The sequence below is a fragment of the Meles meles genome, chromosome 3 (genome assembly GCF_922984935.1).
Source record: "Meles meles chromosome 3, mMelMel3.1 paternal haplotype, whole genome shotgun sequence".
Lineage (NCBI taxonomy): Eukaryota > Metazoa > Chordata > Mammalia > Carnivora > Mustelidae > Meles > Meles meles.
This window is the reverse complement of record NC_060068.1, coordinates 7,072,048-7,086,530: the sequence shown is the minus strand read 5'-3', so window position 1 is coordinate 7,086,530 and position 14,483 is coordinate 7,072,048. Positions and strand designations below refer to the sequence as shown.

The 14,483-nt window shown below is 39.2% G+C and overlaps 1 pseudogene; it reads left to right on the top strand.

Annotated features, from left to right (window-relative positions):
* Nucleotides 1–10,158: 10,158 nt before the first annotated feature.
* Nucleotides 10,159–11,437, top strand: LOC123938926 (annotated as a pseudogene).
* Nucleotides 11,438–14,483: the final 3,046 nt, after the last annotated feature.

Here is a 14,483-nt window from a genome sequence, read left to right as displayed (position 1 = left end):
AAGGGCATACCTAGGGCATATTTTACATATATACATGGGCATATTTTTAAATTGTTGTGAGGTGTGTTTCCATATTTTAAATATTAATTATAATCCATCATTATAACCACACAAAAAGTATGAACAGAGTCTAAAAAATTTTGGAATTGCCTTAATTCTACATTTTTAAAATTGAAGATAATTTTGTATTCAAAAGAATAAATGAATTGTTATACTAAAAAAAAAAGAGAGCTTATTTACAATTTTGATTTTTCATTCTTACTATCAGGTGTCTTGAGGTGTTTCGAGATTCTATAATCTTGGGGGGAGACCGTTCTGCCTCTGCCACAAATGGAACGCTGGTTCCATTTGTGAGATTGTGAAAATTTTCATACAGAACTTGTTCCACTATATTTTCTAGACTTCTTTCTTTCTCCTTCCCTTCAGGGATTCTAATAATTCTGACATTGGGACATTTCATGGCGTCATTTATTTCCTTAATTCTGTTTTCCTGACTTCTAAGCTGTTTGTTCCAAACTTTTCCTGATCTTTTCTCTCTATATGTTTGTCCTCCAGATCACTAATTTTATCTTCTGTCTTAGTTACCCTATCTTTTAGAGAATTTAGATTACATTGCAACTCATTGAGAACATTGTGAACATAATCCCTGGTGGCTTTCAGTTCTGCCCTGGTCAATTCCATTTTGTCATCAAGGTCTTTCTGCAAACCACCTATTGCCTGGATAATTGTTAGACTGAATTCCCTTTCCAGCATATTGTCTACGTCAATTGCCATTAGCTCTATTGCAGAAGGCCCAGGCTCTGAATTTTTCTTCTGTTGGGAATTCCTCCTCCTAGTCATTTTGGTGAAGATGGCTGAATGGATGTAAATAATATGTCGACCGTTGTGCAGGCAAGGTGCACCCTGGAATGCTTCTGAGCAATCAAGGGTCCTGACCCAAATGAAAGAAAAAAAATAGAGAAAAAAGTAAAAATAAATAAATAAATAAAGAGAGAGAGAGAGAGAGAGAGGGACAGAGAGAGGGACAGAGACAGAGACAGATAGACACACACAGAGAGACAGGAAAAAAAAACAGAAAGATAAAATAAAAGAAATGGCCCTCCCCATGTGGACCCCAAGGTAAGATTTGTGAAGTATACAAACAAAAACAGACAAACAAAAAGACTGATAAAACTTGATGACAATGTTTATATACATATATATGCAAAACAAAAAAAGAACCTTGTCAAATAGAACCTCAGGTGTAAGATTTATATACTACCAGGACAAACACAAATACACAGAAACACTGGCAGAAGAAAAGGATGGGAGAGTGGTTATAAATTCTCAGTGCGGGTATGGAAAGTTATTTTGATTCTTCCTGGATATATCTTGATATCTCTGTTAAAGGACTCAACTTTCCTAAGGTGATGGGGGATTAAAAATTGGTTTACCTCTAGGGGTAGCATCGATTGGCGAAAGGGGAATACCATGAAGTTTAACTCTATATGAATATTAAAAAATAAAAATAAAAGAAGAATAAACTGAGCTAAACTAAAATTAAAAAAAATTAAAAATAGAAAAGCAAAAGAAAAATACGGGAGTATGTATCAAAATGTTCAGGTTAAAGGTTATTATGGAATTTGGGTTTTTTTTGTTTGTTTTTTTAAAGATTTTATTTATTTATTTGACAGACAGAGATCACAAGGAGGCAGAGAGGCAGACAGAGAGAGAGAGGAGGAAGCAGGCTCCCTGCTGAGCAGAGAGCCTGATTCGGGGCTCGATCCCAGGACCCTGAGATCATGACCTGAGCCGAAGGCAGAGGCTTTAACCCACTGAGCCACCCAGGTGCCCCGGTTATTATGGAATTTTATGTACTGGCCATCTCACTGTGATGGTAAATAGGTTAAAAATTATCTATATAAAAAAAATTGAACCAGAATAGTGGGAACAAATTATAAATAAATGTTGTATCTATGAAGTAGTGGTGTTTGTGCTCTTTTTTTTCCTTTTTCTTTTTCCCTGTTGGCTTTCTGGGGGAGGTGTCTGCCACATGGGTTTTCAGGCAGTGTTTCCTGAGTTAAGTCCTCCTGCCCCCCTCAAGGGGGTGGGCTCTGAGGAAACTGGCTTTTCAGGCTTTTGTTCTTTGGAGGTTTTTTCGTTAGTTTATTCATTTGCTTTCTCTTTCCTTGACAGCTTTTGATGGTTTTTGGAGGTTTAGAGGAAAGTAAACTGCACCCGCACCTCCCTCTCAGAGCAAAGCCTCAGTCTTTACCCCTCTGGGTGCTCCAGAGCACATAAATTCCCCCTTGGACCCTGGGAGATCACGTTCCCAGTCGCGTTCCCTGGGGATGCAGGAACTCCTGCTTATACCCAAATCCATGACCGTGGTGGCTGTTTGGGCAGCTCCAGACCCCCAGAGAGGTCCCAAGCAGTGATAGCACACTGAGATTTTCCCACTGGCCCGGGCTGGGAGTGCTCAGACTTCCTAAGTCTCAGACCGTCTGGCTGGCGCCTGGGTGCACTTCTCTCAGTGGGAGGTGTGGGGCGTGAATCAGACTGATAGCAGGGCATGTTGTGTGCATCGAGTGTGCAAAAAGGCTGTGTTTCTGATGGCTGGCAAGGCTTCCAGCCCCTCACCAGAGCCGCCACCCAGGTACTCTCAGGTGCACTCATGGCTCAGGGACCAAGACTTGGTTTCTTTGCCACACTCTCTCTGGCTCAGCGCCAGGGGTGGCTGTCCTCGGTCTAGGGACTTAAGCCCCGTCCCTAACCACACCAATTCCCACAATTCCCCCCCATGATCCTTTGCTCTTTTTGAATGCTTTCAACCAGACTCCAAGTTAATGCTAATCCCCAGTTGCAAGGCACTCTCATATTGGGGTATTACTTTTGAATGGGTCACTTCTGGTGGTTCCTGACCCCTTTACTTTATCTTCCAATATCAGTCTGATGTTCCAACTCAACTTACCTGCCCACTGGGATCTTTTGCCCTCATAGAGATCCAGATGTGTATAATTCTAATCTCAGACTAATTTCATGGGTGATCGGAGTTCTTTGGTAAGTAATCAGCTCACTTTATGATACAGGTTGAAATGGCCCTTCCTCCTAGATCCCCGCCATCTTGTCTCCCATGACAAAGTAATTTTCGATGAAGAATTCCTTAAACACAACACTCAAAAAACAGATAATCACTCAAAAAATGGGCAGATGACATGCACAGACACTTCTTGAAAGAATACATACAAAAGACCAACAGACACATGAAAAAAAATGCTCATCGTTATTAGCCATCAGGGAGATGGTTAATCTCCCAGGGGGCTGAGGGTTTAGGTGAGCCAGGTATTGGATATTAATGAGAACATGTATTGCATGGAGCACTGGGTTTGGTGCATAAAGAGTGAATTTTGGAACACTGAAAATATAGAATATAATTTTTAAAAATCCTTGTGAAAACATGCAGTGAAAAAAAGATCAGCAGGCACAAGTGGATGATCCATTAAGATCTGAACTTGTGGTCTAGCTGGTGACAGTAGCACAAACCAAACCAGACTAATTTGACAAATTTACGTCTACTGGATTCACTATGGTTTTTTTCCAGAATTCATTGGGCAATACAAACATTTTCTCTTTGGTTAACTTCTATATAGTACACTATTAATACTGAAATATTTTTCCTACTATAAGCTTTTCCTTTTACCTCTACAAAGATTGTAAGAATGAACAATTGGAGAATGATACTATCATTGAATTTATTCTTCTGGGTCTGTTGCTATACAACCCAACTCACTCTGCATCTTTGTACTTATCACCACGATAAGTGGAAATATTGTGCTTATCACAGTAACTGGAAAAAGCCTCCTAATTCTGCTGATCCTGATACATAGTCATTTTTGTACACCTATGTATTTATTCCTTTGGCAGCTCAACCTCACTGACTTCCTCCTTACACTGGCGATCACCTCCCAGATGATGATGAACTAACTTCTTCATAGGAGGTCATCTCATTTCAATGTCCCTGGATAAGACAGTTGTCCCTGGATAAGACAGAGTGTATCCTCTTGAGACTCATGTCCTATTACCAATATGTTGCCATCTGCAAACTTTTACATTATCCACTTCTCCTGAACTGGCCCCTCAGTAGACTGATGGCTTTTAGCTTATGGACCATTGACATTTTCAATGCCTTGATACATACTGTCTACACCATGAGATTTCCATTTTCTGGATCCAAATAAACCAATCATTTCTACTGTGAACTTCCTGGGAGTCTTGCATCTCTCCTGTTAAGGTATCTTGACCTATGAGACTGCAATTTTGATCAGAACCACCATTCTGCTCCTGATTCCATTTTCAGTCATCCTTGCCTCCTACACACTCATCCTGGTCACTTATGTTCAAATATTCTTCTGAGCACCAAAAAAAAAAAAAAAAAAAAAAAAAGTCTCAACCTGCTTCATGTCACCTGACAGTGGTCACTTTAAAATATGGAGCCATCATTTTCATGTACATGCAGCCAATCATTTCCCATACTTCAGACCAAGATAAATTTGTGTTTGCCCTCTACACTATTCTGACACCCATGCTCAACCCCATGATTTAGAGTCTTTGGAATAAAGGCATGATGGAAGCCCTGGAAAAAAATATATATTTTCAAGTTTTCACTATATTTTAAAATGTGAATATAAAGCCTCAGTGGATATCATTTTATTGAGTGTAAATGTTGTTTACACTATATGGATGCAATTTGAACTGGCTGATAAAAATCATGTATTAGTCTAGGAGAGGACATATTTCATTCAAATTTTTAACATCAACCAAAACTATTATCAAAAAGATCTAAAAAAAGTGACTTAGTAAAAATAGTCTTGGTAATCACACTGAAAATATAATTCAAAATAATCAATTGTAAAATTAGAGCAACAGTAAGGGGAGAAATCTGTAAGCCATATTAACTCACCAGACAATGATCAGAAGCATGAATCCTGGATTCTTGTGAGAAGGAACTGGAAACAAGGTAGATAGGATAGGAGGATAAGCCCACTGTCTTAAGCTCCAGCTTGGTGTCCTATAGAATCTTACCCTTCCATTAAAAATTAACACTTTGAGGATTCCACATTAGAAATCAGGTGCTTCTCAGCAATTTTATTTTGGTGGCTTAGAAATCAGTCCATTGAGAATCTATTAATAGGAATAGACTCCAGGAGACTTCGTGTTTCTTCCTTAAGTGAATCAGAGTCCTGTGTAACTTTCCCATTGTTGGTATCATTAATTCTTGTTGTTCGCTTCCTTGTTAGCAAGGGAATGAAATAATAGTATGAATAGAAAAATGGGTAACAGTTGACCTAGTAATTGCTTGATTGAAAATTTTGGGAAAACCCAACACTCATCCACTTTCTGTTTTAGTTTAATGTGACTTTAGTGTGTAAAAATGAATAAAGAAATTCTGAAGAGTCATGTATTTAAGGGAACCAAGAAACTGACATGGAATACCATATTAATTCTTTGACCTTTAAGAGGGGAATGCAAGGTTTCAAATATGTATTACCTAGTCTCAAGGATATTCTGACTATAGAGCAATCAGCTAGTTTAAATAGAAAAACTATCCTGAAGAGCCATGACTTTAACTCTGCATTCCTTATCTCAGAATTCACAGTTAATGACATGACGCTTTCATCATAACAAGTCAAACAGGGGCTGGAATACTAATGTCAATATTTTAAATCTCTGCTGTCACTGACTATAACATCTGCTACAAGATCGATTAATAAACAATCTATGAAGTAGCAAGTTCAAAGAGATGTTAGTAGTGTAAAACCTTCGTACAGTGTCACAATGGTATTATCAAGAGTTGGTAATCAATAAAGCTGTCTGTGATCTATCTAGATTAGCTTAGCAATGAAGTATGGCAGGGATCAATTTAACAAATTAACAAATTGTCAATCTAATCAGATTAGATTGGCAATTTGTTTAATCTTAGTGTGTAATTTTCCCTAGTTGTAGTTTATTACAAAACAATGCTATTCTCACAGTTATATCATGAGAATTTAAAAAATAGCTTCTTCTAAAAGTGGTCATTTGTGACTTTATAACTTGATTTTTTTTTAATTTAATTTTATTTTTTCAGTGATCCAAGAGTCATTGTTTATGCATCACACCCAGTGCTCCATACAATACGTGTCCTCCTTAATACCCACCACCAGGCTCACCTATCTGGCCACGCCCTCCCCCACAAAATGCTCAGTTTGTTTCTCAGAGTCAACAGTCTCTCATGCTTCATATCCCCATCCAATTTCCCCCAATTCACTTTTCCTTTCCTTCTCCTGATGTTCTCTGTGTTATTACTTATGCTCCACAAGTAAGTGAAAACATATGATAATTGACTCTATTTGCTTGACTTATTTCCCTCAATATAATCCCCTCCAGTCCTGTATATGTTAAAACAAAAGTTTAGTATTCATCATTTCTGATTGATGCATAATATAACTGTGGCCATTGCTGCTATGAACATTGGGGTACAGATGGCTCTTCTTTTCACTACATCTGTATCTTTGGGGTAAATACCCAGTAGTGCAATTACAGGGTCATAGGGTAGCTCTATGTTTAATTTCTTAAGGAATCTCAACACCATTTTCCATAGTGGCTAAACCAACTTGCATTCCCACCAACAGTGGAAGAGGGTTCCCCTTTCTCCACATCTTCTCCAACAGTTGTTTCCTGTATTGTTAATTTTGGTCATTCTGACTGGGGTAAGTTAGTATCTCAATGTAGTTTTGATTTGAATCTCCCTGATGGCTAATGATAATGAACATTTTTTCATGTGTCTGTTAGCCATTTGTATGTCTTCTTTGGAAAAGTGTCTGTTCATGTCTTCTGCCCATTTTTTGACGTGATTATCTGTTTTTTGAGTGTTGTGTTTGAAGAGTTCTTTATAGATATTTGATATCAGCCCTTTTTTTGTAGTATCATTTGTGAATATCCTCTCCCATTCCTTGTGTTGCCTCTTTGTTTTGTTGACTGTTTCCTTTGTTGTGTGGAAGCTCTGAATCTTTTTATGTACATGTATTCATCTGTTCTATCACACAAGTGAGATATTTTAAAATCTCACTTGGAGTCAAATTTTCTACACCTGTAAAAAGGAACAAAATTGAATAAAAGAAATACCTAGATTTATCACCTACTTCATTTAATGAGATAGAAGATCTTTCTTCATTAATAATAACTCTGTTCACTTAATTCATTTATTTTATATTATATGCAACAATGTACCAAAGACAGTGCTTAACAAATATCGAGATGATCTCCCATATTTTCCAGTTTCTGTGAAATTTAAGTCATAGACATGTGATTACATTTGTGCAAAAGAGGTTGAACATGAATAAAATGTATGATTTCTAGCCATCCATCTCTGACTTCTCCATGGAGACATTGGCAATCACATGATCCAGAACGACACAGCTGCAAAAGAATGATAACAATTTCATTTATGTGATCATATCTCATTGTGACAAGAAAACTTTGCTATCTTAAAACACTGAAGTTGCTTATTGTAATAGTTAACTCTGAATGCCTTAATATAGAATAACATATTATCAGGATTTCTCATAATATTTTTCCAACTTGTTACAGGAACAATTCACCATAATGTCATATTTTTGATGAGCTTAAGGAAAATACAAGGTGAAGTGAATGATTGATTTTTTTTCTCTTTCTAAAAATTATATGTGCAGCATCCTCTGTATATTTTAGAAGAATGAGAAGTCATAGATTTAATGAAGTTATTTGAACAATATGCATAATTTACTGAGTAATTTTAATTTCTTTCATAATTAATATTTTGAGATTGGTTGTCCCAATATTCCTATAACAATATAAACTGTAATTTAAACATTATATAATAATAGTTAAAATCCCTCATGTGCAGGGGTGCCTGGGTGGCTCAGTGGGTTAAAGCCTCTGCCTTTGGCTCAGGTCATGATCCCAGGGTCCTTGGATCTAGCCACACATCGGTCTCTCTGAAATGTGGGGAGCATGCTTCCTCCTCTATCTCTGCCTGTCTCTCTACCTACTTGTGATCTCTGTCTGTAAAATAAATAAATAAAAAAAACCATGTGCAAAGAAACACAGGACTTTTATATTTAAGTCTACTTTTTAGAAATAACAGGTATTTATAGCTTTTGTGGATGTGTTAAAATTGCCCAAGTGTCAGTTTGCCTTATGTTCATTCTTTTTTTTTTTTTTTAAAGATTTTATTTATTTATTTGAGAGAGAGATCACAGGTAGATAGAGAGGCAGGCAGAGAGAGAGAGAGGGAAGCAGGCTCCCCGCAGAGCAGAGAGCCCGATGCGGGACTCGATCCCAGGACCTGAGATCATGACCTGAGCCGAAGGCAGCGGCTTAACCCACTGAGCCACCCAGGTGCCCTGCCTTATGTTCATTCTGATTTCATTTAAATTTTGCCCCCTGTATTTTACCATTGTTACATCCTGAAATGCTAGTTTACTTCTCTGAAATGAACCCATCTTATTTTATGAGACTATTTTTATTCACAGGAAAAAGAGTCTTAAAACAATAATATTGTCCTTTCAAGGGATTGAAGCATGCCTGTATTAACAATTAGTCAGTCTGAAGTTTAAATTCTGCTAAATCAAGTGTCTCCTGCCTTCCTCCCCCACCAACATCTTCCTGCAACTCACTAAAGCTAGAAGAGTGGTTATGTGAAGGGTCCTATGATTAAAACTAGAATTGGAGAACTTTCTGGTTTGGGATAGTTCCCTAGTTCTCAGCAGCTTCCTTGGGTGTATTGACACTAAATGTGATCATGAGTCTGACTATCATGCACCCCTGTCTTTTCCACCTCACTGTTAGCTATTCATTCACAGGCTATGTACTAGGTGAAATAAGGTAGAAGGTCTTTCCATTTCCTCCCACATGTTGGATTAGCCTTCACTGGCATCAATGTCATCCAAACTCTGCCTTATCCTCCATCCACTGGCTTCTCCAGCTACCATTCAGGCCTGTAAAATAGTCCCAAGCTGTTCACCAGGCTATACTGGTATATAGCAACAAAAGACATTCTGATCTGCCCAATCTTCTGTAGCCATCCCATGCACTGAAAACTATGTTTCTTGGGGGATGATTCTGCACTCTGATGCAGACGACAAACATCACAAGGTAAGTATTTGCAATTCTTCTAAATGCTGCTGCTTATTAGATCTCCAACACCTATTCTTATGACAATCTGGGGTCATGTTAAAGCAGAACATTAAATGTCTTTCTTTTTGCAGAATTTTTTTGTAACTTCCTTCTATAGGTCAAATAAAAGGTTTTTTTTTTAGATTTTATTTATTTATTTGACAGAGAGAGATCACAAGTAGGCAGAGAGGCAGGTAGAGAGGGAGAGAGAGGGAAGCAGGCTCGCTGCTGAGCAGAGAGCCCGATGCGGGACTCGATCCCAGGACCCTGAGATCATGACCTGAGCCGAAGGCAGCGGCTTAACCCACTGAGCCACCCAGGTGCCCCAAACAAAAGGTTTTGTAAACTGTCATTACATGTATTTTTTGTCCTCTAAGAAAGAGAAAAAAAATACTATCTTTGGGGTACTGTGGTGGTTCAGTCAGTTGAGTGTCTGACTTTGACTTGGGTCATGATCTCAGGGTCATGGAATCAAGCCCCGTGTCTCTGGTTGCACACTCAGAAAGAAGCATGCTTATCTCTCTCCTTCTGCACCTCCCTCACTAGTTCTCTCTCTCTCTCTTTCTCAAATGAATGAATGAATGAATGAATAAATAAATATATAAATAAACACTATCTTCAAAACTTTGTAGCTTTTTCATTTTTTAATGTGAGAAATAAACTGTTTAGTATTCACAAAAGAATGCATTGTCAAAATATCTTGGATTGCAAACTCAATGCACTTTGAAATATACATAATTTTCTTTGTCAAAAAATATTTTTTAGAAAATTTTTCATTGTATCAACATTATAATTAATGTTGTTATTGGAAACAGGTAAGCAGTAAGATCAAGTAGGTATCATCTGGATTAAAAATTGTATTAAAACAGCGGCTTGCTGCGGAGGAACGGCTGTTGAGCTACGCTGGGTTCAGGTTCCTGGCTGGTTGGTGACTCCCGTGCTCTGCTTCTCCCCACTGAGCTGCTGCCTGGTGAAGAAGAAGCCATGGCGCTCTGGGTCACCAGGAATGCAAAAGTTAATGTGGAAAATAAGGCGAAGATCAGCATGGCAGGGGCAAAGTGCGTGCCTCTGGGCATGACTGCGGCCTCCAAGCCCGGGCTGAGGCCAAGAACAGCCCTTGGAGACATTGGTAACAAAGTCAGAGAAAAATCACAGGCCAAATTGCCTCTGAAAAAGGAAGTAAAAACTTTGGTTCCTGGAAAAGTTATTGCTAAAAAAACTACCTAAACATCTGGAGAAGGCACCCGAGCCTGTGCCAGAACATGAGCCAGAACCTGAGTCCGTTAAAGAAGAAAAACTTTCACCTGAGCCTATTTTGGTTTATACTCCCTCTCCAAGCCCAATGGAAACATCTGGATGTGCCCCTGCAGAAAAATATCTGTGTCAGGCATTCTCTGATGTAATTCTTGCAGTGAATGATGTGGATGCCGAAGATGGAGCTGATCCAAACCTTTGTAGTGAATATGTGAAAGATTTATGCTTATTTGAGACAACTTGAGGAAGAGCAAGCCACCAGACCAAAATACCTATTGGGTCATGAAGTCACTGGAAACATGAGAGCTATCCTTATTGACTGGCTAGTACAGGTTCAGATGAAGTTCAGGTTACTTCAGGAGACCATGTACATGACTGTTTCCATTATTGATTGGTCCATGCAGAATAATTGTGTGTCCAAGAAGATGCTGCAGCTGGTTCTTGTCACTGCCATGTTTATTGCAAGCAAATATGAAGAAATGTACCCTCCAGAAATTGGTGACTTTGCCTTTGTGACTGACAACACTTATACTAAGCACCAAATCCGACAGATGGAAATGAAGATTCTAAGATCTTTAAATTTTGGTCTGGGCTGCCCTCTACCCCTGCATTTCCTTAGGAGAGCATCTAAGATCGCAGAGGTTGATGTTGAGCAACATACTTTGGCCAAATACCTGATGGAACTAACTATGTTGGACTACGATATGGTGCACTTTCCTCCTTCTCAGATTGCAGCAGGAGCTTTTTGCTTAGCACTGAAAATTCTTGATAACGGTGAATGGACACCAACTCTACAGCATTATCTATCATACACTGAAGAATCCCTTCTAAGTGTTATGCAACACCTGGCTAAGAATATAGTCATGGTGAATCGTGGGCTTACAAAGCACAGGACCATCAAGAACAAGTATGCCACATCTAAGCACGCGAAGATCAGCATGCTGGCACAGCTAAATCCTGCACTAGTTCAAGATTTAGCCAAGGCTGTGGCAAAGGTGTAACTTGTAAACATGAGTTGGAGTACTATAATAATTGCAAATAAAATTGGCACCATGTGCCATCTGTACATAAAACAAAAACAAAAACAATAGTATTAAAACATAGTTTCAGGGATGTTGGGGTGGCTCAGTTGGTCAAGCAACTGCCTTCAGCTTAGGTCATGATCCCAGGTCCTGGAATTTAGTCCTGCATCAAGCCTTTTGCTCATAAGGGTCAGAAGGGAGCTTGCTTCTCTCTCTGCTTGAGAGTGCATGCTTGTGCACTCTCTCTCTCTGACAGATAAATAAAGAAAATCTTTAAAAAATATATAGATTCAAAATATGACAAACCACAGTGAACAGATCTTCCTCTGTGGTAATAATACACATTATTTTATGTTTTCAGACATTTATAACAGAATGAAAAATAACGAGTAATATATAATCCCTTTACATATAACCAGAAATTTATACTTTTTAACCACATTAAGTTTTGCTATTTTTAAAATATGCAAACTGTGTGAACTATTAAAAGTTAAAATACAGGGGCGCCTGGGTAGCTCAGTGGATTAAAGCCTCTGCCTTCTGCTCAGGTCATGATACCAGGGTGCTGGGATTGAGCCCAGCTTCAGACTCTCTGCTCAACAGGGAGTCTGCTCCCCTTCCTATCACTTTCCATGCCTCTCTGCCTGCTTGTGATCTCTGTCTGACAAGTAAATAAATAAAATCTTAAAAAAAAAGAAGGGGGGACAAAATGGCCCGGAACTAAGAGGAGGCGCCATTTCAACCTGTACCCTAAAGTGAGCTGATTACCTACCAAGGAACTCTGATCATCCATGAAATCAGACTGAGATTAGAATTATACACATCTGGATCTCTACGGGGGCAGAAGATGCCAGTGGGCAGATAAAGCAGAGTGGGAACATTGGACTGATATCGGAAGAAAAACAAAAGGGGGAGGGAGCCACCAGAAGTGACCATTGGAAAGTAATACACCAATACGAGAGTGCCCTATGTTCCCTATGACTGGGAACAAATATTAACTTGGAGTCTGGTTCAAAGCACTCAAAAAGAGCAAAGGATTGTTGGGGGAAATTGCAGGAATCAGGCGGTTAGGGACAGGGGCTAAAGTCCCTGGACCAAGGACAGCCACCCCTGGCGCTGAGACAGAGAGTGCAGTGAAGAAACCAGGTCTTGGTCCCTGAACCATGAGGGAGCTCGTCTGAGGTTGCATGGGGTGCAGCTTCCGTGAGGGGCTGGGAGCCTTGCCAGCCAGCAGAAACAAAAAGTTTTTGCAGTCCCCACATATGAGCCCCGCCATGCTATCAGAGCCTGGGTCTGGCCCCATATCCTCCACTGAGAGAGGTGCATGCAGGCACCAGCAAGGAGCTCTCGGTCCTGGAAAGACAGTACTGCCAACCCAGACCAGCGGGATAATCTCAGTGTGTGATCACGGCTTGGAACCTCTCTGGTGGTCTGGAGCTTCCAAAACTGCACCACTGTCGTGGTTTTGGGTACACGCAGGAGTTCCTGCATCCCAGGGACTGTGACTCAGAACATGCTCTACCAGCATCCAAGGGGGAATTTATGTGCTCTGGAGCACCCAGAGGGGAACAGACCGAGACTTCTCTCTGAGAGGGAGGTGCGGGTGCAGTTTGCTTTCCTAAAAACCTCCAAAAACCATCAAAAGCCACCAAGGAGAGAGAAAAACAAAAAACAAACAAACAAACAAACATAAAAAACCTCCAGAGAACAAAAACCTGAAAAACCGGTTTCCTCAGAGCCCACCCCCTTGAGGGGTGCGGGAGGACTTAACTCAGGAAAAACTGCCTGAAAACCCAAGTGGCAGGCCCCTCCCCCAGAAGCCAACCAGAAAAAAGAAACAAACAAACAACAACAAAAAACCGACAAGAAAAAAACCACCACTACTTCATAGACACACCTTATGTTTTTAATTCGTTCCCACTATTCTGGTTTATTTATTTATTTATTTATTTATTTATTTATTTATTTATTTGACAGAGAGAGAGATCATGAGTAAGCAGAGAGGCAGGCAGAGAGAGAGGAGGAAGCAGGCTCCCCACTGAGCAGAGAGCCTGATGTGGGGCTCAATCCCAGGACACTGAGATCATGACCTGAGCTGAAGGCAGAGGCTTAACCTACTGAGCCACCCAGGTGCCCCTGGTTTATTTTTTTTATATAGATAATTTTTTAACCTGTATACATCACAGTGAGATGGCCAGTACATCAAATTCTATAATAACATTTTAACCTAAAATTTTGGTACATATACCCATGTTTTTCTTTTGCTTTTCTATTTTTTAAAATTTTTTAAAATTTCATTTTAGTTTAGTTTAGTTCATTTTTTAAATTCTTATTCTTTAATATTCATATAGAGTTAAACTACAAAGTAATCCCCTTTTGCCAATCAATCCTATCCCTATAGTAAACCAATTTTTAATCAACCCTTATTGTTGGAAAGTTGAGTCCTAAAACAGAGATATCAAGATACACCCAGGAAGAATCAAAATAACCTTGCTCGCCCACACTGAGAATTTATAACCACTCTTCCAACTGTTTCTTCTGCCAATGTTTCTGTTTATTTGTATTTGTCCCAGTAGTATATAAATCTTGTACTTGGGGTTCTTTTTGACGAGGTTCTTTTTTTTTTTGTTTTTTTGTTTTTTTGTTTTGCTTTCATACACACACATATATTTTTTTTCTCTTGTCACATACTTTTATCAATCTTTTTGTTTGTATACTTCATAAATCTTACCTTGGGGCCCATTTGGGCTGAGCCTTCTCTTTTATCTTTCTTATTTTTTCCTCTCTCTCTCTCTTGCTCTCTCTCTCTATTTCGCTCTTTCTTTTTTTTTTCCTTTTTTCTCTCTTTCTTTTTTTCTTTCATTTTGGTGGGGACTCTCAATTGCTCAGAAGTGATCCAGGGTGCACCTTGACTGCACCATGGTCGGTACATACAGCTACATACATTCATCCATCTCTCACCCAAATGACTAGGAGGAGGAATTCCCAACAGAAGAAAAATTCAGAGGATGGGCCTTCTGCAACAGAGCTAAT